At 48.2% G+C, this 22,749-nt stretch overlaps 1 protein-coding gene and 1 long non-coding RNA gene across 14 annotated transcripts in view; one reads left to right on the forward strand and one right to left on the reverse strand.

Moving 5' to 3' along the window:
- Positions 1–22,749, reverse strand: part of Atp2b2 (ATPase, Ca++ transporting, plasma membrane 2) — a 298,783-nt gene that overhangs the window by 247,472 nt on the left and 28,562 nt on the right. The window lies entirely within an intron of this gene.
- Positions 13,454–22,749, forward strand: part of Gm15083 (predicted gene 15083) — a 47,512-nt gene continuing 38,216 nt past the window's right edge. The window contains exon 1 of the long non-coding RNA NR_167895.1: positions 13,454–13,565. This is a non-coding gene — a long non-coding RNA (predicted gene 15083). The remainder of the gene's footprint in view (positions 13,566–22,749) is intronic.

The following is a 22,749-nucleotide window of genomic DNA, read 5'->3' on the forward strand; positions in this document are numbered from 1 at the left end:
CTTCTCAGTCCCTTTGCCGAGTCATTTTCAGAAAGTTGGCTGCAAGTTTAGGAGCTCAGCACTGAGAGGTGCGATCAAGCAGCGATGGGACCCAGGACACTTCCGGGGGATTCTGGAGCCACACCCTCAGCCCGATTTGAGCACGCTCCTCCTAAAAGCTGTTCCACGCACAGCACATCAACTTTCTTCAAGCTCTGTTTATTTTCCACCTCCTGCCAAGCAGGCAGCTCAGCTCCCGAACGAACTCTATTAATCCCTGGCTTCAATTCATTGAAACAAAATGTTGCCAAGCAGCAATCTTGTTACAACCCACGCGGGTGGGGGCGGGATGCACAGAGGGTGCTCAGCTCAACGCCTCACTGTAAACACACCCACGGAGGCTTGCCAAGACTGCAGGCCAGGCCAGAGGGAGTGCTACTGGATGCCACCAGGTGCCCGGCCAGCCCCCACCCCAGGGACTGACCAGGCAGTCTCAGAGCTACAGGTGAGGGACTGTGCCGGTTTGAGCCAGTCTCATGAATGCTCATTGGCAACACTTGAGGGCCTTAATGGTAACGGCTTCTCCGTGACTGAGCTGCCAAGGCTCAGTTTCCTCAGCTCAGGGGACATCACTGCTGTGAGGACTGGTTTGTGGAGAACTTAAACGCACTGCCACACTTCTTGTGGACTCCACTTTCCTATAGTTGATTGTCAGATGGGAGGTCAGCCCACTGCAGAGGTGAAGCAAGGCAGGCTGCGGGTAGAATCCATGCCTCCCTCCCTTATCCCCTCTTCCTCTAAGCAAACGCATGTGCTTCAGAGGATATGGAGCAGAAAAGAAAGGCAAAGGTGGTTCTGAGCAGAGATAGGGCCTAGCTTGATTGGCAGCCAGCTGCACGTGTGGTGGGGGTGGCCAGAAACACCACCCCCATCCCTACCCTGATGCCCTCCACCTTGGTGCTTCAGCTTTCCTCAAATGGGTTTCCAGCTCAGGGTAGAGGCAGAGATCAAATGACTCTGTAGCTGCCAAATGCTTAGCAGGGGGTCTGGCTCCTGGTGAATATCTCTTAGTACTCCTTCAAGCCTTTTAAGATTATAGCAGGGGTCATGCAAAGCAAGGTGCTGTTCCATTCTTGTGTCTTAACTGGCTGAGCGACATGCCAGATCTGTTGTCATTAACATTATTATGAACAGCAAACTGTAGGTTTTTATCATCAGCCCATTTCACAGATGAGAACTCTTGAGACTCCGAAAGATGAAAGGATCCATTCCAGGTTACACAACTGGCAAGGGGGAGAGCCAGGACTCTACCCTTGGCCTACAACTCTTCACTCCTCTGCTACCTGTCTACTCAAGGACCCCTCAGCATCTGTCGTGCAGGAAAGGCCCCTGGAGATGCAGGATTTGGGGAAGATAGGCATTAAGAAGGGCTGCTTTGAGCACAGGGAGGATCTACTGCCTGTCCGGGGGTGGGTGGGGGGTCCTGCAGCCAGGTGGATCTGAGTTGGGAGTACCATACATGGAAAACAGGCTCTGTCACATGCCGGAGGAGGCACAGGGCCCTCTTCATGTTGAGCAGGAGCTAAAGCTGCATGTGGGACATAGTCAGGAGTGACTTAGGCTCTCAGTGTCTGGAAAGTGCTGGAATGTTAATATCCTAGCTTCTTAATTATGTTTTTTAGACTTATGTATTGTATTTTATATGCTTGAGTGTTTTGCCTACATGTATGTTGTGTACCATGTGTGTATCAGATGTCCATAGAGGTCAAAAGGGGTGTTGGATCCCTTGGAACTGGAGTTACAGGCCACTGTGAGCAGTCACAGGGGTTCTGGGAACCGAACCCAGGTCCTAGGGAAGAGCTGTCAGTGCTTTCGACCACTGAGCCATTCCACTATCCTCTTCTAGTTTCCTTTCTGGCAGATGAAGGGTCAGGAGACTATCACACCAGGAGGAACACCCTGAGACTCTGTCATACCACAAGAAGAGAGGGAACCCAGAGCCGAATGGGCCAGGAGGACTGGGCTGAGCCAGCAGCAGACAGGTGTGGGGCCTGGCATAGCTTCTATCTACTTAGTAGCTTCTGGAAAATTCTTTTCTGTACCACAGGAGCAGTAGGTTGACCCCACAGAACAATCTACTATGAACATATTTTTGTTGTTGATAGCTTGGCGAGCCTATTGAGTCACGGAGCCTTCAGGGCTTCTGTCACAAGGACATTGGTGGGCAAGTTTGTGTTCCCCACTATGCTGAGCCATAACCTCTGTAACAGCAGGCAAAATGCTCCTGAGTGTCACACAAGGCCACTGTCTTGGTTTGTACAGCAACCATGTATTGGACTGGATGGCTTATAGATTAAAGACTCAGGCCCCAGCTGGTGGGCCCAGTAACACAGGTGACAGATCAAAGGGGTTCTATCCTGACCAGTGGATTAAGATTAAGTTACTACTGAAGCCATAATCTAAAGGTATTTCTGGGAAACAATGTTTAGGGGGGCCTGGTTGGAGGAACTAGGCTACTGGGGTGCATTGTGGGGGCTTCATCTCTCCTGGGGCCCTTTCTGTGTTCTCTCTGCTTTCTGTCCACCATGAAGTGAGCAGCTGTGTCAATGACACCATCTCTATGTGACACTACCTCACAGGCTCACAACAATGGAGCCAGCTGAGCACAGATGGAGACCTCTGAAATGGGGGCCAAAGCAAAGCTTTCCTTCTTCTAACGGAGCTTCTTCAGGGCAGGAGCAAAGACTCAGAAGTTGTTAAGTTATTTGTGGTTTCTGTAAAGGACGTGTGTTTGGCTCCCAGTACCCATGTCTAGTGGTGTAAAACTGCCTGTAATTCCAGTGTCAAAGGATCCAAGGCCTCTGGCCCTTTGTGGAAACCTGCACACACCACACACAGACACTTAAATAAAAATTACAAAATTAAGTCTTTTTCTAGAAGAAGTTGCTCCCTCGGGCATTTGCCATGGTGACAAGAAGCTAACCTACGCAGTCACTGGGGTCACATGATCAGTCTACAGCCTAGTCATCCCTAGTTGGCAGTAGCTGCACAGTGAGACATTGACTTCCAACATCTGTCACAACACAGCATCTCAAGGTGATCCCATCTCCCCCCACCCGCGTGTCATCCAGGAGGTGACCAAGCAACTCTTGTCCTCAAAACATGGCGTCCAAGGCCTCTCACTGGCATTCCAAGCCACCTACAACACACTCAGGAGACTAATATTCCCAAGACAAGGCCAGGATCTTCTCTAGCCTCATGGGAATATGGCTCTTGATGGTGTGTGTGTGTGTGTGTGTGTGTGTGTGTGTGTGTGTGTGTGTATGTGTCACTGGACAGGAAGCTTTTATTCCAGGCTTAGAAGGCTGGGAGCCCAGGACAGGCCATGTGGGTAACTTACTGCTTCCTCCTGGTGACTTGTTCTCTCCAAAGAAGAGGAAACTACAGAGACTTTCTGTACCCTGATGGTATTGTCAGACGGCCTTTCTGCCCATGAATCTGCCCACTGCTTGCATGCCAGACTTTCTGGTCTCCCAGACAGTGACCAGGAGATGACATCCTGGGGTTAGAAAAGTGGGAATGAGGGGCTAAATCAGTAAGAAGCCCCCAGCCCATGTACACGCGAGGCTTTGTGTGCTGCAGACCAGGGTCTTTGGGGTACATTAGTAAGGCATCAACATATACAGTTAGCTCCATGCTGTCATGTGGACATCAGAGGGTGTTGGTCCTGTTTGAGAGAATATAGCCCTTTGTAGTACTCAAGAGTCCTAAAGTTGATGCCACTGTGACCTTGATGGCAGCAAGAGTCGGGTAGGCGACTGGAGTGATGGGTCCCATGATCTCTATGCAGAGGTTGCAGGGAGTGGTCAGTGGGAAGTGTGAGGACACAGTAAGCACCTGGCCAGCTTAGGCTACCTGGCTTCTACTTCTCATGAGAGTGGGAAACACTGGCCTGTGCCATCTTCCTACCAGCAAATAATGGCACCTGCTCTAGTTTTAAGCCTTGGGTAGAAACTCCCCACCACATACATAGTGAAACATTCATTCACAAAAATGAGGTTGAAGTCTCCCAAGTAGACTCCAGAATCATTGCATTCAGGATCACACCAGCATGAACCCATGTGTGTCTGCCCCATGTCCCCGTGGGCAGCCAGAGGACACCCAGGCTGTATGATCGCCCATCCCACGAGTGACTTCAGTGTGTGTGTGTGTGTGTGTGTGTGTGTGTGTGTGTGTGTGTGTGTGCATGTGCACTCCATCTTGCCTGGAGCTAAGAGATCTGCTGTATATTCCACTTTCCACTCTAGTGCTCTGAGAACCCAGAGGGCAAAGGGAGTGATCTAGGATGTTCTGCCAAGTCTGGTCCAGCCTTGGTAAACCTCACAAGCAGTATAACCTCTGCAGATGTCCCTCCACACAGTCCTGCTCCTGTCCTCACAGCATGGCATCATTGGGTCCCAGGCTTTCCTTCTTCAGTCTTGGGTGGGGGGAGGAGAAGGAGCAGAGGAGCCCTGGCCTTACCAGAGTGACAAGGACATACATTCTGTCCCTCAGCAGCAGGGAACACATGTCTCTAAACATTGAAGATGACAGGGATAAAGGTCTTGCTGTTTGACTACACCGGGGTCAGGGAGAAGATCAGCCTGACATTGGAATCCCATCCAACCCCACAGGCCCACGCCTGCAACCTACCCCTGCCTTCTGCCTACATCCTGGCTTCTGAAACACCTTGCCCTTCACTCACTGTTGTGATAAAATATCCTGATAAAAAGCAAACTAGGAGGAAGGCTTGATTCAGTTTACAATTCCAGATTATAGTCCAATGTGGGAGGGGAAAGGCAAGGCAGTAACTCAAGCAGGGAGCCACACATCACATCCTCAGTCAAGGTCAGGGAGACAGAATAGATGCAGTCCTATTTGCTTGACTCACCTAGCTTTCTCCAATGTTGCACTGTTCAGGATACCCTATCTAGGGAATGGTGCCACCCATAATGGACTGGATCTCTCTACATCACTTAGCATTCAAGCCAATCCCTCACAGACATGCTCCCAGGTCAAGCTGCAGTAGATGCTTTCCCATTAAAATTCTTCCCAAGGGATTCTAGGTGGTGAAGAGTTGACAGTTCAGACCAGTCAACAAAGCTAGGAATTGTCTCTATTGGGAGCACTTATGTATTGGTCCTAAGTCACCAGTGCAGAGACCATATATGAATTTTAGGGAAGTGATTGGCTCATGGGAGCTCCAACCTCACCATTAATCCATTAATGGACTCATAATCTGATGATGTTACCTAGTGATGGGAGAAAACAGGCCATAGAGCCTAGTTGGCAGAAGAAAGTCACTTGAAGGGTATACTTTGTCTCCTGTCACCTTCTCTTACTATGCCATCATGAGAGAATCTTTGCTCCATCATATTAACCCTATCACCTTGAGCAGTAGGTCCAACTGAACATGGATTGACATCTCACAAACTGTGAGTCAAATAAGTCCTTTATGATTTAAGATGAGTCCTCAGTTGTTTTGTCAGTCAAGAAAAGCCAGATAGAGAAATTGGTACCAAGAGTGGGGTAGTGTCTGGGTGATTACCCAGGAATGTGGTCCAGAAGCCTCTGGGTCGGTTTGCAGAAGTTTAGAAAGTTATAGAAGAGATGGCTAGAAAGTTATTTAGGCTCAAGGGGTGCGATGTCAGAATGCTGGCAGGAATTCAGTCAAGTGCTTAAGAGATTTCAGATGAAAACAGGTGTCAATTTGACTAGAAGCCACTCCTGTTACATTCTGTAAAAGAACTTATGCATACTGTCCATGTCATGAGCTTTTGTAGGAAGCTGAATTGAAAGGCAACTCACTAACATGATGGAGGAAATTTCAAGGATTTGGAATGGCAATGGTTGCTTTTGGCTGGTTTTAACCATCGTTATAGTGGGAATCAGGAGTGAAAAAGCAGAGAAGAAGGATTAAAAACCTTGGCCATTGCCAGAAAGGAAGAGTGGAACTATTTTGTTCCACTAAGGATTAGAAGGATTAGGAGGTATGGCCTTATTGGAGGAAGTGTGTAACTGGGGGTGGGCTTTGAGGTTCTCTCTCTCTCTCTTTCTCTCTCTCTCTCTCTCTCTCTCTCTCTCTCTCTCTCTCTCTGTGTGTGTGTGTGTGTGTGTTTGTGTGTGTGTGTTTGTGTGTGTGTGTTTGTGTGTGTGCGTGTGTGCACATGTACATGTATCAGCATACAGCTCTCACCTACCTCTCCAGCACCGTGCCTGCTATGTCTGTTGCCAAGCTCCCCACCACGTGATAATGGACTAAGCCTCTGAAACTGTAGGCCAGCTGCAATTAAATGTTTTCTTTTATAAGAGTTGCCTTGGCCATGGTGTTTCTTACACAGCAATAGAACAATGGCTAAGACACAAGTTGGTACCAAGGCAAGAGGCATTGCTGTGCCAGGCCTAGCCTGGCCATGCTGCTTGTTGGCGGAATCTAGACTTTGGATCAGGAAAGCAGTGAGCACTGTAATCAGAGAATAATGAGCCCTCCTAGAGGGAACATGGAGGAGAGTAGTGCTGAGAACAATGTGGCCCCATCTCACGAGGTTTAAGGGAGAGGATGACAGATAGTAGTAAGTGGCCTAGAGACTATATTGTGATATTTTGACAGAGTGTGGCTGCTTTTTGCCCTTGTCCTAAAAATTCACTGGAGGCTTAATTGAAGCATTTGGATTAATGGCATTGACAGAGGAGAGCTCAAGACAGCCTAGTATTGACTCTGTCACGTGGTTGCTAGTAATCACTCATACGCAGATCTATAATGAAAAGGAACAAGCTGAGCAAGGAAAAGTGCAAAATGAAGTCTGAGGAGAAAAAGAGCATCAGGAAAAAATATTTTTTTTGTAGTCAAGTTCTGTGCTCAAATAGATAAGAAGTTTAAAGGAAAGCCTGATGTTGAATAGGAGTGAAGGAAGCGGGGACTGCAGGGCAAGACCCTGCCCAGCTAAGCTTCCAACCTGTAAATGGGAATCAAAGGAGAGCTTAGCTAGTGAAGGGAACAATCCACAACAGAAAGCCGATGCAGCCCCAGCCAGCAGAATTCGGCAGCTTCGGTTGTGTGGCTTTATCAACTGAGGAACATTCAAAAGAGGGTCCCACTGCCGTGTTGCTCATTCCTTCCTCTTTGGTTAGCTCCAGCCAGGTGCAAGAGCTTTTTGTTCCTGAACATATCCAAGCTCCTTGCGTGACAGAAATGTAGTCTGGGCTGGGTGTGGGGGCTGGATGCTTCTTGTTGTTGCTGTTTTTGGCATTATGATGCTCACAGCATAGTTCTTGTGTTTCCCAGGATGCCTTGTGAAGGAACCTTGCTGCAGCCATATGAAACACAGAACTCTGCCAGGTTGGCAGAAGACACAGGTATCCCTCAGTACTCATGGTGGACTGTTGCCATGGCATCCTGAGGCTTCCAAACCTGAGTATGCTGAAGGCCCTTACACAAAATTGTGCAGTCCTTCAACAGAGCTTCTTCCACACATTATTGTTGTTATTGTTAGCGTGTGTACATGCTCACATGTATGTGCATGTGTAGGCACATGTGGAAGTGTGTACACAGGCATTTGGAGGACAGAGATCAACACTAGGTACCTTCCTTTATTGCTCTCCATACTATTTTTTGTTTGTTTGTTTTATTTTGAGATGGTCTTTCCCTGAACCTGGAGTTCACTGACTTGGCTAGAATGTCAGGACAACAAGCCCTAAGGACTGTCCTGCCTCTTCGTCCTAGTGCAGGGATTAGGGACACATACTGCTATACCTGACTTTTTATGTGGCAACTGGAGATGCAAACTCAGGGCCCTTTGCTCAGCAAGCTCTTCACCCACTAAGCTATCTTCTCAGCCTCCTACCATGAGCTTTAAATAATCTGATTTCCTTACAGTTTTTCTAAGTATAAGAACCATTTATAATTTGCATATAAGTATGCAAATTATATAAATGGTGGTAAATAAATGCAAATTATATAAATAGTAAATGCCATATAAATAGTGGTAGGCAGTCATGACAAGAGGGGAGTCTGTTTATGTTGAGAGCCATCATGGTTTCCTTTCAAATACTTTCTCATGGGTTGTGACGATGGATCAGTGGGTAAAGGAACTTGCCACCAAGACTAAAGAACTGAGTTTAATTCCCAGGACCCATATGGAGAAAGGAGAAGACCAATTCCCACCAGCTGTCCCTGGCATTTGCACACATGTTGTGGCACATGCATACACACACACACACACACACACACACACACACACACACACACACACATAAATAAATAAATAAATAAATAAATACAAAATACAAAAAAATTACAAATATTTTCACTTCCTAGTAGGGTAGGTTGGACCAGCAGATTCAGGATGATGCCAACCTCATATTCTTCATGGGTGACTGGGAGCCTTATAGGCAGACAGCCTTTCCTATAGACGACACTGAATTCCACCCCTTTGGAACTCTGTCTTTAATAACAGCAAGGAAGCAGAAAGGCTGGTATCTGAGGGATCTGGGGAAACTGCCTTCTTAGAGACAATGGCAACCTGGCTGAAATCAATAGCTTCTGTAGACCAGGGTAGTTGTGGATCTTTCCCTCTGTACTGGGGCTCCCTGAGAAGACACGGCGGTTACAACGGCTCTGGCATCTGAATTGCTTTGCTCCTTAAATGCTCCCCACCTGAAACCCCTTTGTGTCTCCTTATTTCACCCCCAAATACAGCATCCTGGAGACGTAGTTGAAGGTCTTTCACCATCCCAGGTCATCCTCCAGGCCAGAGCTCCAAGGCTCCCCATTTCTATATGCTTTGTTTGCCAGATCCTAGGTTCCATTGCTCATCCCAGGCATGCCATGAGTCTGATCATTTCTTGAGTATGCAGGGCCCTGGGATTGGGGGGAGTGTCCCTCTGCATCCCCAAAGTACCACCCACCCAGGAGACTCAGTACACAGGCTGAGTAAATCGGAGAAACCAGATGAGTCGGAGAATGAGAACAATCTGCAGAAACGTTTCTTGACAGCATTATAAAGGACGAGCTGGAGGAAAACCAGCAACCCCCCCCCCCCCCCATCCATCATCACTCCAGGATCAAGCTTCTCCTGTGTGCAGAGCCCTGCTCAGGGCTGGTGAGGCACCCTGCCTGCTCCCCCTCCTGAACTAACAGGCAAGACAACACTCACCTTGCACAATAGCGCCAGGCACGAAGCACCCTCCTGCACAACATCAGAGGCACGGCAGGATGCGGCTAATTGCCAGGTGAGGGAAGCATTAACTACAAAGGAGAATGGTTCCATGCCATGATGCAGGAAAGCGTGGGGGTCTGAGTGAGGAAGGAGTCTTCTGAGAGCAAGGATGCAGGAAGGAAAAGGATGTGGAGTATATCTGGCTCGAGGGAAGGGTGGTACCTAACTTTCTGAGAGCAAGGATATAAGATGCAGGGTGTAGAAAGGATTCGCCAGGCAGACAAGGGAGAGACCTTAGCTTCAGGGGAAATGGACTCAGGTATGCTCAGAGCCTTTGCTTGGCAGGTGTGAGGGTGGCAGTTGGGATGGCCAATAGGAGCTCTGACTTCTTACGGTGTTTTTCTTTCTCTCCTGATCATCTACGTTCAAAACTTGCCATTTGCGGAAGTTGAGTCTCAGAGTACAGAAATCAGAGGATGGGTGGCACTGCCTCCTTCCTCCGCCATGTCACACCAGCAACTATGAGGCGGCAGGGAAGAGGGGTGGAGAGGGCACTAGGTTGTCCCTAGAAGAGATGTAGGCTCAGCTGAAGTTTCAGAGGATGAGCGAGAGCAGATTTGGATGTAGAGGCCTCCTGCAGAGGGGCCAGATGGGAAGGCAAGGGAGGGCACGACGGGCCAGGTAGTGAAGGTGACATCTTTTAATCTTGTCGAGAAGAGATCACAGAAAATCATTGTGGTTGAATAGAAAGGGGACAGGTGAATAGGGGACAAAAGGGGCAGAGAGGAAGGAAAGCTGTCACAGGGAGGGTGGGCAACCTCTGTCCAGGTGCTAGGATGAAGGACAGATGGCAAGCTTACAAGCATCTCCTGTTCCAGGATGCTCAGATTTGGCTCTCTGATGTGTCCTGAAAGATGCGTGCTTGGAAACATTGAGGTGGGAGAAGAGGGGAGAATTTGGGAGCATCAGGAAATGCAAACTTCAAGGAGAGTGCTGAAAGCAGCCTGGCTAGCAAGGATGCCAGCCCAGGCACTGCTGGCTTAGTGGCATCTCAGAGCCAGTCAGGTATCTGGGTGGACAGGGGTGTCCGGTTCTTCTTCCTACAATTTTGAACCAATTTAGGAAGGGCTGTTGGTGTATGTGACAAGCACTCTAGAATGCCATGGTCCATGTCTTGCTGGCCAGTCCATCTGTCTTTCTTTTCCCTGTTGCTGGGATAAACATGTGCAAAAGCAATGTAAGGGGGAAAGGGTTTATTTTTGCACACAGTTTGAGAGTAAAGTCCATCATGGTGGGGAAGCCACAGCCATGGGAGCCCGAGGCAGCAGATCTTTCTTGTTTTTACACAGTCTAGGATCCCAGCCTAGGGAATGGTCACACACACAATGGGCAAATCTTTCCACCTCAATGAACAGAATCAAGATAATCCTTTTTGGTGATTCTAAATCTCGTCAATTAACAATTAAGATAAGACCCCCTCACCATCCTCAAGCAGAAAAAAAACCTCACCTATTTTTAAATATGAGTTTGAAACCCTTATGAGAGCTTCTGTCTGCCCATGAAGCCTAGCCAGGGAACAGACACATCACTAGGCCCACACAAATAGCATGACCCCACTTTGGGGAAGGTTGGCTGGTTCAAGAGTTAGCATCTGACACAAACTAGATGCTAGTAGTTTGAATGAGAATGGCAGCCATAGGCTCATATATGTCGGTACTTGGTTCTTACTTGGAGGAAGTATCTTAGAAGGGTTAGAAGCTATGACCTTGTGTCACCATGGGATAGACTTTTATGTTTCAAAAGACTTCATTCCCAGTTAAATCTCTGTCTCATGGTTGTGTCTCTAACACAGCTCTTCTGGGAAACAGTAGATAGTCCTAGAAAATCTTATGGAATTATCACATGACAGTCTAGAATATGCACTCAAAGGACAGAAAGATGGCACTATAATAGATAGGAGGTGAAGGCCTTTTAAATTTGATTTTAGTCCAGACTTGTCCTCAAACTTGGGGCTCTCCTGTTGCATCCTTTCCTGTGCTGGGGTTTTCGGCATATACCACATCTGCTGTCAGAAGCATTATTCATAACAGCCCCAATTTAGGAACAACTTTGTTTTTACACACACACACACACATGCATACACATAAGCATATACATGTGTGTGTGTGTAGAACTATTAGGAAGTGTGGCATTGCTGAAATAAGTGTGTCATTGTGGGAGTGGGCTTTGAGGTCTCATATGTTCAAACTATGCCCAGCACGATACATGTCTCCTGCTGCCTGTGGAACTCTCAGGCCCTTCTCCAGCACCATGCCTGCCTGCATACTGCCATACTTCTCCCTATGATGACAATGGACTAAACCTCTTAAACTGTAAGCCAGCCCCAATTAAATGTTTTCCTTTATAAGAGTTGCCAAGGTCACCGTGTCTCTTTACAGCAATGAACCTCTAACTAAGGCACAAGAGTAAAATCACTGCATGATCCCAGTTCTGTGGGGTCTCAGGAGCAGTCAGTTCCATAGTGACGGAAGGCAAAAGGCAGATGCTGGGAATTTTTGATGATGGGTGGGTTTCAGGGTTTTAGATAGGATGGCTACACAGTGTGCATGCATATTTTATTTTAACTGAACACCTAAAATGGTTAAGATGATAAATTTTATAGTCTGTGTATTTTACCACACTTAATGACAATCAAAACCAAAATACACACAGGAAAGTTCTTTTGTAGGTTTTTTTTTTTTTTTTTTTTTTTTTTTTTGAGACAGGGTTTCTCTGTATAGCCCTGGCTGTCCTGGAACTCACTCTGTAGACCAGGCTGGCCTCGAACTCAGAAATCTGTCTGCCTCTGCCTCCCAAGTGCTGGGATTAAAGGCGTGTGCCACCACACCCGGCTCTTTTGTAGTTTTTCAAGGGATTTTTCTCAGTAAGCATTTCTCAACCTAGTACCTCAAGCAACAGGCCAGATATGGGGCCTCCCTGGGTGTGTAACCAGCTAGTCAGGCAGGTCACTGCTGACCTCTGTCTAGTGAGTATGTCACATGGCTAGGAGGCAGCTTCTGTCACAGGGCTAGGGACGCCTTTTCTCCCGACTGGGGACATTTTGTCTGAAATGTATAAGGCCTGGTCTTTATCAGCTGTGGCATAAAGTGTATCTTTGCCACATATGATAGAGACGTGCTGGAAGGGGAAGAAGGGTGTCGCAGCCTGGCCATGGGGTTGGAAACAAGACAGAACTAGAATATGGTTAGTCACGCTCTCCTTAACCTCCATGTGGCACGTTCAGCTGCCTTCCAGGCTGGTCCCAAGGAAATTTCCAGAATGTTTTGCCAAGGGCAGGACCATAGAACTAAGTACATACCTAGCAATGGCTTCCCACAGTTAGTATCAACCCTTGCTGCCCCTAGCTCAGCTTTGGTGTGTGCTTTCTATCTGGTCCTCTGTCCTCTGTCCCCACATGGCAGCTGTGGAGGAAACTGAGGCTTGGCAGGCACCCAGACTTCCTGAAGGCAGTCTCCACTCACTGCCTTCTCGGCACATCCTGATGACATCACTTCCTCTTTTTCATTCAGTGCTTAGGCTGTTCTGTTACCTGGCACACCCTTTGTTCTCTGCACAAGCATTTTCTTGGCTGAGTCATTCATGCATGACATCCACCTTGCCTTCGGGGGGTGGGGGGCGCTTGGGGAGGGGCTTCCTGGCTACTTTGGGTGAGATAGGAATGACCTCTCCTTTCCTGGGGCTTCTCTACACAGCACCAACCCTGCCTCACTCAATATCTTCATGCTGGAGGCCAGAATGAACTATGGCATAGCACCTTATTCATCTCTCACACCAAGCCTTGGGGCAAGCATTAGTACCAGCCCCAGTTTATAAATGGGAGTGCTGGAACGCAGATTGGTGAGAAACAGCCTACCTAAGGCCACAGACACTGAGGGTGGAGCTAGGATTTAGATCTCAGCAGCCAGACAACAAAGTCGCACCTGGAATTCTTGATGATGGTGTCTGTGGGTCTGTCTCCTTCACTGTGTTGAGTGTCTTTGGGGACAGCGTGCTGTCTGTCTGATAACTCAGCATCTAATTAGAACTACAGCTAAAAGATGTGTGACTATTAATTTTAATTGTCAACTTGAGATCTAGAATTGCCTGCAAGTTAGCCCATAGGGGAAGATCTTGATTAGTTTGAGCTGGGAAGATCCCTCCCCCAACTGTGGGCGGCACCATCCCCTGGGCTGAGGTCCTAGACTGTGTGAAAAAGAGAAAGCAAGCTGAGCCCAGGCATCCATTTCTCTCTGCTTCTGGACTGTGGATATACAGTGACATCTCCCTCATGCTCCTGCTGTGAAGGCTTTTCCATCGCTATGAACCATGTGTAACCTTGAGCTATGAACGGTAAGCCGATTCTCTCTTGTTAATTTTGGTAAATATTTATTCAATGACTGAGTAACTTAAGCGGAAGTGACAATGCCATTTGAGGATCTTACAGAATAATACAAGACTTCAGAGGAGATGGGGCAAATGCCACAGGGGAGAGGTGGTCAGAAGGCTGCTTGTAGAGGGCAGGTCTTAAAAGAAGGGTCTTAGTCGGGTGCTACTAGGATGAGAGCAGGGAAGACATTCCCAAGAGGACAGAGGCTCAGGGGAGATCCACGGACCCTGCTTTCTGCTGTGTGTATTTATCTTATGCCATCTGGGGCAGAAGTTTGTAGAAGGAAAGTGGTAAATAAATGCCAGGAATTTTGCAGCAGGGTTCCACAGTCTCCATGGCATATTAGAATCCCCCAGGGAGCTGCTATTAAAAAAAAAAAACAAGCATATTCTGCCATTCCCCAGAGACCAGAGGCTGGGCCAGGAAATCTGCATTTTTCACAACATGGGACAACCTGACAAAGCCACAGAGACAATTAGAGAAATGTGGCCACAGAGACTGTGGTGCGGTCCCCACGAATACAAAAGGAGTATAAGCCACAGGGAGAGGGGTTCCGAATGATCCAAGGCTGGGTCCGTGTCTCCTTCACACATCAAACCTCTCTGAGGTCAGGAGCACCAAGGGAGCAGGGACACTTAGGATGATGAGCCCACTCGTATGGCCCTTGCCATGCAGAGCGTCTGCCATGATTGTTCTCTCCTTCTCTCCCCTCCTTGCCACCAACTGAGGTGAGGACCTTAAGCAGTAGCTTCCTGTTAGCTCAAAGGATTAGGTCCAAATGCCTGAGCTTGGCATCCAAGGCCTCTGGCCATCTAGCTCCCTCCCAGTCTTTGACATGCACCAGTCTACACATGCACCAGTCAAGGACAGTTGTTTTCACCAGCATGCGCTGCCACCGGGCATTACTAAGGGCAGCTAGGGTAGAGGGAAGGGAACAAGGTCCTCACCCTCAGATCACTCACAGGGCAGTTGGAAAAGTGAGGCCAAGACAACAAGGAATACATGTGACTGGAGTTGTCACAAGGGTTTAAAAGAAGCAGTCCATCAAGGCCGTGTCCTGGGTGTGACTTTCAGCACACGTGACATCAACTGAGCCTCCAAGGGCAAGATGCTAGCTATCCCTGGAAGTAGGGCACAAAGCCAGGGGTGAGGCAACTAGACTCAAAGCCAGCATGGCTTTGCCCTTCTTCCCCATGAGGGTATCACATCACCGTCCCTATGGGGGATACAGCTTGTTAACAACGTAACAGCTCTGAGGTCCCTACATATACTACCCCCTCACACACAACACACATCTCTTCCATCAGTGCAAAGCTCCCCTCCCTGACCAAGTCTGGGCCACTGAGCTAGTCCCAGAGGCCAGGTTCAGCTGTCCTGGTAACACCAGGCACCCCCCAGCACTTCCATCCCCAGAGTCCTTGGTCATGGGACTCGGCTTGCAGGCAGGCTAAACTCTGCTGGCCCCAGCAGCTTTGCTGGAAATTAAGCGCTAATCCTGGTCACCAAAACACATGTGAGCCTCGAGCCCGGCACTGGGTTTTAATAGGCTTGTTCTCAGAGAGGCAATCAGAGACACATGCACGACTGCATGGGCTCCCTATGGGAGGAGGAAGAAACAGGGACTCTCAAGCAGTGTGGGAGAGGAGCTGGTCTCCTCCTTCTGCAATCCGACCAATCCTTTCCACTCTCCCCATCCCAGAAGGCAGCATGCACGTGCACACAAAGGATGGAGCCAGGACCCTGGAGATATCGAAACAGTCCTTTTATCCTTTCTGTATCTCCTGCACCCAAGCTGCCCTCATTCTCAGCCCATTCTTTGTCCCCTGTTACTGCTGCCCTCCTCCAACCCCAGCCACTGGCGCCTCTCTCTTGGGCTTGCCATCTAGCCTGCCGACAACATAAATCCATCACCTCCCATACCTGCCCCTCCAACCTCCCTTTGCAGCGGAGATTGAAAAGAAAAACCCTAAATTCAGTTCTCACCCACTCTACCCAATGTCCTGACCACACTGCTGAACTGGGCTTCTGTCCTTACTGTCAGAGAAACCCAGGGAGGTTTCCTGAGGAGGGAAGGGACTACCAGGGCTGTTTGAAGGGTCCACTCTATCCCATTTCAAGGAGAAAGGAAGCAAAAGTCAGAACTTTAAAGACTTGCTTTATGTGTTTAAAAGTCCAGTTGGCAGTCGCTTACAACTTTCCTACTGGACACATCAGTCCTGGGCTGCACACCTTGGGTCCTTGGGTGCTGGTTCTCCAAAGACATTTACAGTTATTCCATATGCTGATGACCTGGTATTTGTGCAGAGGCTAAGCACAGTTTCCTGTGTACTTTATGTCTACCTAATACTATATAAAGAGTCTGTAGGTTGCTGGGCTGTAAGAATAGCAAGGAAAAAGCCTGTCTATATTGAGTACAGACTGCTTTTGGTTTCAGCTATATTCTGCCTGAGCTTGGTTAGATCTGTGGGTGCAGAACCTTCATGTGTGTGGGAGGACTGTAGCTAGTGGTAAGGGGCTGTAGGGGGGGGCTGGATGATTCCCCCCTCTCTGCACCCTCCCCAGCCATTTCTAAAAGCAGAGCCTCTGGCGGAGGCAGCAAGAGGACTGTGGCTCGCCCTGGGAGGAGAGGCTGAAGTCTGCATCCCAGTGCTTGCCACAGACCTCCATTTCACTCTTCCTGACAAGGCTCTCCAGCTCTGTCTGATGTGTTCCCTTTATATAGTTGAATATCATTTGCCGAAGGAACAGAAAAGTGAGTTGATAAGCAACGCTCCCCCATGCCCCTTGAGCACACACACAAATACACACGGCCATGTATGCACACACACACACACACACACACACACACAGAGAGAGAGAGAGAGAGAGAGAGAGAGAGAGAGAGAGAGACTCTCTTCCATATAGAAGAACCTAGTTTTGCATACACAGTCTCTGTGGTTTAAGTTCCCACCACGTGGCTGGTTTCAAGCCAGGTTTCTGGGCTTCCTATACTGTGGGGTCATCAGGCAATGAGGATGCCTCCTTTAATCGGTGAAGATCTGGGTGGTCTCTCCATGCTTCTAGGGGCTCAGAATCCAGAGGACACAATCAGGACACTGATACATTAGTTGTATATTGATAAATATATCCTTTCCCCCTTTAAGCCGCAGTTTCTCCCTCTAGAGAATGAAGGGACCAGGCAGGACTACTTCAAAGGTGGTCTCTATCAGTTTGAGATGGTCCCCCATGCTCATGTTTTGAATACTTAGCTCTTGGTTGGTAGCACTATTTTGGGACATTGTGGAAACTTTGGGAGATGGGACATACATTGAGGAAGTAGGTCACTGGGGGTGGGTCCTGGGATATACTATACTATGGGATATAGTACCCATAGATGCTTTTGGTATCTTTGACTCTTCTCAGCCATAATGGAACTGCTCTGCTCTGCCCTGCCCTGTCCTCCCACCATGATGAAATAAAACGTCTGAAACAACAGATCTCAATTCATCTTTCCTTCCTTAAATGATCATTTCAGCCACAGCAGATGTGAATGCAGCTGGAACACTCACTGTGGCCAGAGTCAGAGATTGCCCCCATTTTGCAGGTGAGGGAAATGAGGTAGGGACACAGAGGCATAGCCATGGGGCTGGTAAATGTCAGGCAGGACCCTCAGCCTTGGCAACTTAAATTAAGATGTCACAGGATGCCACGGAGGATGCTGGACATTGCTGGGTTGAGGGCGGCAAATGGGTCCCTAAAGCTGTGTACTCTGGGTGTAAATGCCCCAAGAATAAGCAGAGGTCAGCTGGCTTGGGAGTGTCCCTTCTGTAATGCCTATTCTGGTCATTCTGCCTCAGGGAGTCCCACCAATATGCTGTACCATGCGGATGGATGCTCAGCCCACACAGTGGCCAGGGCTGCGTCCACGCATGGTCTCTGAACCTTCCACAGATCTCAGAGCTCAGCACCATCTGGGGAGAATGAGTCCCTGGGGACATGGTAGAGAGGTCCAGAAGGTTAGCAGCTTCCTGGTTTCTTCATAAAGAAATTGCTGGCCTGGGATATCTGGGGTAAGATGGGTTGGGTAGGAGACCTCATTTTCAAGGCCACCTGGTGCAGTGTGGCCTTAGGCATGGAGGTTGTATATCACGGTGAGGGCTCCTAGGCTGTTGAGTGGGAGAGGCATGCTGGGGGCTCATAGCAGGTCACAGTTCCTGTACTTCTGGTCAGCTCCTTGCTTCAGTGTATTTGATCCCCAGGATAAACTTGAGCTGCAGGGCTCATTGTTATTGCAGCTGGAGGAGGTTTAGAGAGGCTAAGTGACTTGGCTGGGACCACACAGTTTAAGAATTACAGAGCTGGGATTTGAACCCAGGTTGAATTAGCTCTGCTTGGAATAACTACACTAATTACTAAGGCTAATGATGCCAGTAGTAAGCAGTTGATCTCCAACCTCCAGGCCAGCCCTGCTTCAGGGTCTTTGCCTCCTTCCAGATTTTTCTTGGCTGTCCGTTAGTGGAGAGCCCTGGTCTGGACTCACCTCCCTACTCTGCCCTCACTCCTTCAGTCCTAGCTACAGCCTCTGACTTCACATATAGGAGCAAACCTTGTAGACTTTGGGTCAGACAGCTGGAGGCTCTGATGCCCTCCATGAACTCTGAGACAGTTCTAATGTCCACAGCTTTCCTGGATATTCGACCTTGACCTTTGTCTCTGCTTACCCTGTACCTGGAGGTGAGCTCCCACTCTATAGCCCATTGACAAGCCCCTGAGAGAGAGGAGAACACCAGGCTAGAGTTGACCTCTCTCTGAACCTAACACACAGTAGGTGCTTAACAAATCCCAGTGGGACCACTGAAGTCACTCCAGCTGGGTGAGATGACTCTCAAGGTGAAAATGTGGCCAACAGAATCCTCCCACTAGCCAGCTAGAGAGAAAACAAATTAAGTTCAAGGAATGATTCCAGTCAGACACATGGACTTAAGAAGTTAGGTATAAACCAGGAGGTGGAGGGATTTGCCTAGAGTAGCTTCTGTGAGAAAGACAAGAATCTGAGAGGCATACTTCACAGGTTAAGATGAGCTAACAGTGGTGCTGAATAATAAATCCATGACAGGAGTGGGCTGTATTATAGGAGGTAGATCAGATCTGACTTTCTGTAAGAGGGACATTGACTGGCAGCTGTCACTCTGAAAATAATGATCAAGATAACAATAGGTGACCGAGGGTTGGGAGAAGAAATATAAGTACAATTTCAACAAAAGAACAAAGTAAAAATAAATTGAAGTTTGACTTGTATTATTATTTTTTTTAAATAAATGAGCATTGTGGAAGAGGGCCTGGGTGATTGAAATTATCCCAGAGAGAAGAATCTGAACTGGTGTGTAGAAGTTAGATCAAGTGGGGGTGGGTGGATATGGGGGACTTTTGGTATAGCATTGGAAATGTAAATGAGTTAAATACCTAATAAAAAATGGAAAAAAAAGAAGTTAGATCAAGAAATGATTAAGTCTAATATTGGAAAAGGATGTCAAAGCAGTCTGTGTTTTCCAACAATACACCTTGCCTTGTGTGGTGGTGAGCCCCCTGTCACTACAGGTATGCAAGCAGAGATGAGGGGAGCAGGCTGTAGGATGTACTGAAAGGGGGGGTTGGCATTAGATGGGGAGGGGGTAATCAAAGCACCTCAAAGTTCCCTCCCTCTAAGGTGCCAGGAGGGTGAGCCTGGGATGGGGTTATCTCTGGTGTGAGCATAGTAGCCTCTCTGGACAGCAAGTGAGACCAACAGGCCTCGGGACAACCTAGAATTTGGGACGGAGCCTCTTCTGGGAGCCACAGAGCATCTCAGAAAGCTACATGGAGATGTGAAGGAGGAAGGTAGGGACCAGCATCCATTCAGCTACTGCCTGCTCTGTGGTCAAGGACCTCAATGTCCAAACTCCACACCAAGGCTATATACACAAAGCTATATACACAAGGCTATATACACAAGGCTATATACACAAGGCTATATACACAAGGCTATATACACAAGGCTATATACACAAGGCTATATACACAAGGCTATATACACAAGGCTATATACACAAAGCTATATACACAAGGCTATATACACAAGGCTATATACACAAGGCTATATACACAAGGCTATATACACAAGGCTATATACACAAGGCTATATACACAAGGCTATATACACAAGGCTATATACACAAGGCTATATACACAAGGCTATATACACAAGGCTATATACACAAGGCTATATACACAAAGCTATATACACAAGGCTATATACACAAGGCTATATACACAAGGCTATATACACAAGGCTATATACACAAGGCTATATACACAAGGCTATATACACAAGGCTATATACACAAGGCTATATACACAAGGCTATATACACAAGGCTATATACACAAGGCTATATACACAAGGCTATATACACAAGGCTATATACACAAAGCTATATACACAAGGCTATATACACAAGGCTATATACACAAGGCTATATACACAAGGCTATATACACAAGGCTATATACACAAGGCTATATACACAAGGCTATATACACAAGGCTATATACACAAGGCTATATACACAAAGCTATATACACAAGGCTATATACACAAGGCTATATACACAAGGCTATATACACAAGGCTATATACACAAGGCTATATACACAAGGCTATATACACAAGGCTATATACACAAGGCTATATACACAAGGCTATATACACAAGGCTATATACACAAGGCTATATACACAAGGCTATATACACAAGGCTATATACACAAGGCTATATACACAAGGCAGTAGCTTCTTAAACTTCCAGGACCCCACCATTCTCTGGGGACCCTGTGGAGTCCAGGCTCAGGCTCAGGCTCAGGTTGGGTACTCATTTCAATTTGAGCATCAAAGCCCTATTCCTGGAACCTCACACCACTTCCCCAGCCTGGGCAACCTTAGGTCAGCTGGTCTCTTGGGAGAGAAGCTGAGATGCTCCTCTGAGAGGAAATCCCTGTGCAACTGTGAGAGTTCTGGTCTGAGGTTCATCCTGTGCATATCGACCTCACTGTCAGAAGGTCTGACACGTGGACAACCTAGCAGATCTCCGTTTCCTCCTCCATCAGGAATAGATGTCTTAGTGACTTGCAAAGTTCTCCTCCAAGTAAGAGGCTGGCAGCATGTGCACACTCAACTGCTTAGCGGATGGGACCTAAGGACGTTTGGAGTCCTCCCTAAGTCTGTGACTAGACATTTCCACAAATAGCAAGTAACAGAAGGCTGAGAGGGCCACAGGTCCTCATTACACTGTAATATTTAACCAGCCGCATCCCAGCAATTTCTGTGGCCTAGCAGCCAAGTGTGCATCTGAAAAGGATTACGGGCCTGTAGTGGGTTTGAGATACCACACTTTCTTGGAAGATTAAACCCACAGGCTCTGACTGGGGAGATGTATCAGTGCATAAAGTACTTGCTGTGCAAACACGAAGACGAGGTAGAGTTTGACCTCCAGAACCTATGAAAAGCCAGGTGTGATGGCCCACACTATAATCCCAGTGTTGGCAAGGGCAGATGGGGACATCTCAGGGGCTTTCTGGCTAGCCAGCCTAGAGAGTACTTGGTGAGTTTCAGGCCAGCGAGGGTCACCATCTCAAACAAACCAAGGTGAATGGCCCCTAAGGAATGGCACTCGGGGTTGACCTCTGACCTCACATCCTCACCCTTACCCTAACCCATCACACACAATAAATAAAATAAAAACCCAAACCTCCTTTTTCCATGAGAAACCTGGGCCAGACATGATCCAGAGTCCCTGGCTCACTTGACTTCTTTGCCTCCCGTTTTCACCCTAGAGGCAATGGTGGGCGCGCCCGTAGGTCAAGGAGAGTCCCTGGCCCTGGCCCAGGTCCCATCTGGGGTCGGCCTCCCCTGACTGCCTGAGATAGTAACAATGGCTCCCTGGGCTTGTGGCTAGGCTCCCCAGCCAGCAGCCCTTGTCACAGGCCCAGCTCCTCCTTCCTGCCGCAGCAGTGGGCAGTTTGGATTAATCATTACCAGGTCATTGACATCCCTGGGAGCCACCCCTGGCGAGGACCCAGGCCGCCGTCCCCAAGCTGCAAAGGCCAGCAGATGACTGGCTGGTGGGTGGTAATCTGAGCAGGGTGTGCGGAACAAGATTATTAGGGTCATACATTTTTATTAAAGGCCACTAACAGATTTACAGAGAGCGCTGTAAAACGACACTTGTTTTTATTAGCGCAAATCCTCCCACTTGACAAAAGTCCCCGGGCTGGAGCAGAATTCCTAGGCTTCCTTGGGGACAAACAGAGCAGCCTTTGACTGCAGTTCTTATAACCTGGGGATCCACACCTGGATCCCAGGCTTCTCAGGAACCGTGGGACCCCAGATGTGAACGGGGTGGGGGTGGGGACTCAGCCACCTGCTGCTGGCTGACCTCAGAGCCTTCTCTCTTCTAAGAGCCTCAATTTCCTTCTCTGAGAGCTGGGGTGGGAACGGCTTCCCGGAGGACCCTGTGAGGGTCTGGATGTGAGAGAGGATAGGAGAATCTGGAACACAAGGGACTCCTCTGCCAATTCTGTCACTGGACTTTTCTTCCTTCAAGGATAAATCATCTATGGGACAGCCCTGGGTAGCCACATGGGAAAGGGTTAGCCTGAGCTCAGGCATCTCTGGGGCTTTTGGATATTTCCACATGTAGTGTAGCCAGGTGGCTGACAAGTCTGGGGGGACGGGGCGGGTCTCACAAGAACATTTCATTTCAATGTTCCGGGGAAGGAATAGAGGGGAAGGGAGGTGAGAAATAGGAAGGGAGGGAGAGATGGACCTTTGCAGGTGAGAAAGAAGATATGGAATTAAGGGTGTCTGATGGAGGTCAGGTATTCTTTTCCTGCTTTCCTATAATAAGAGCAGGGGTTCTATAAAAAGAGCCAATCTCAGCAGCCCAGATTCATATCCCTCCAGAGCTATTCTTCCTTTCTCATAGTCTTAGATGGGCCACACAGTCCCGAGTTCCTGCAGCACTGAGAGAATATGAAGGCCACAGGCCTCTCGGTCACATCCTGGTTCAGGGCAGCCTTCCAGCATCTGCTTGCCCTCCTTTGTGGACTCTTCCCTGTGACTGGTTGGCTCCGAGAA

This window comes from Mus musculus, chromosome 6, assembly GCF_000001635.26.
Source record: "Mus musculus strain C57BL/6J chromosome 6, GRCm38.p6 C57BL/6J".
Lineage (NCBI taxonomy): Eukaryota > Metazoa > Chordata > Mammalia > Rodentia > Muridae > Mus > Mus musculus.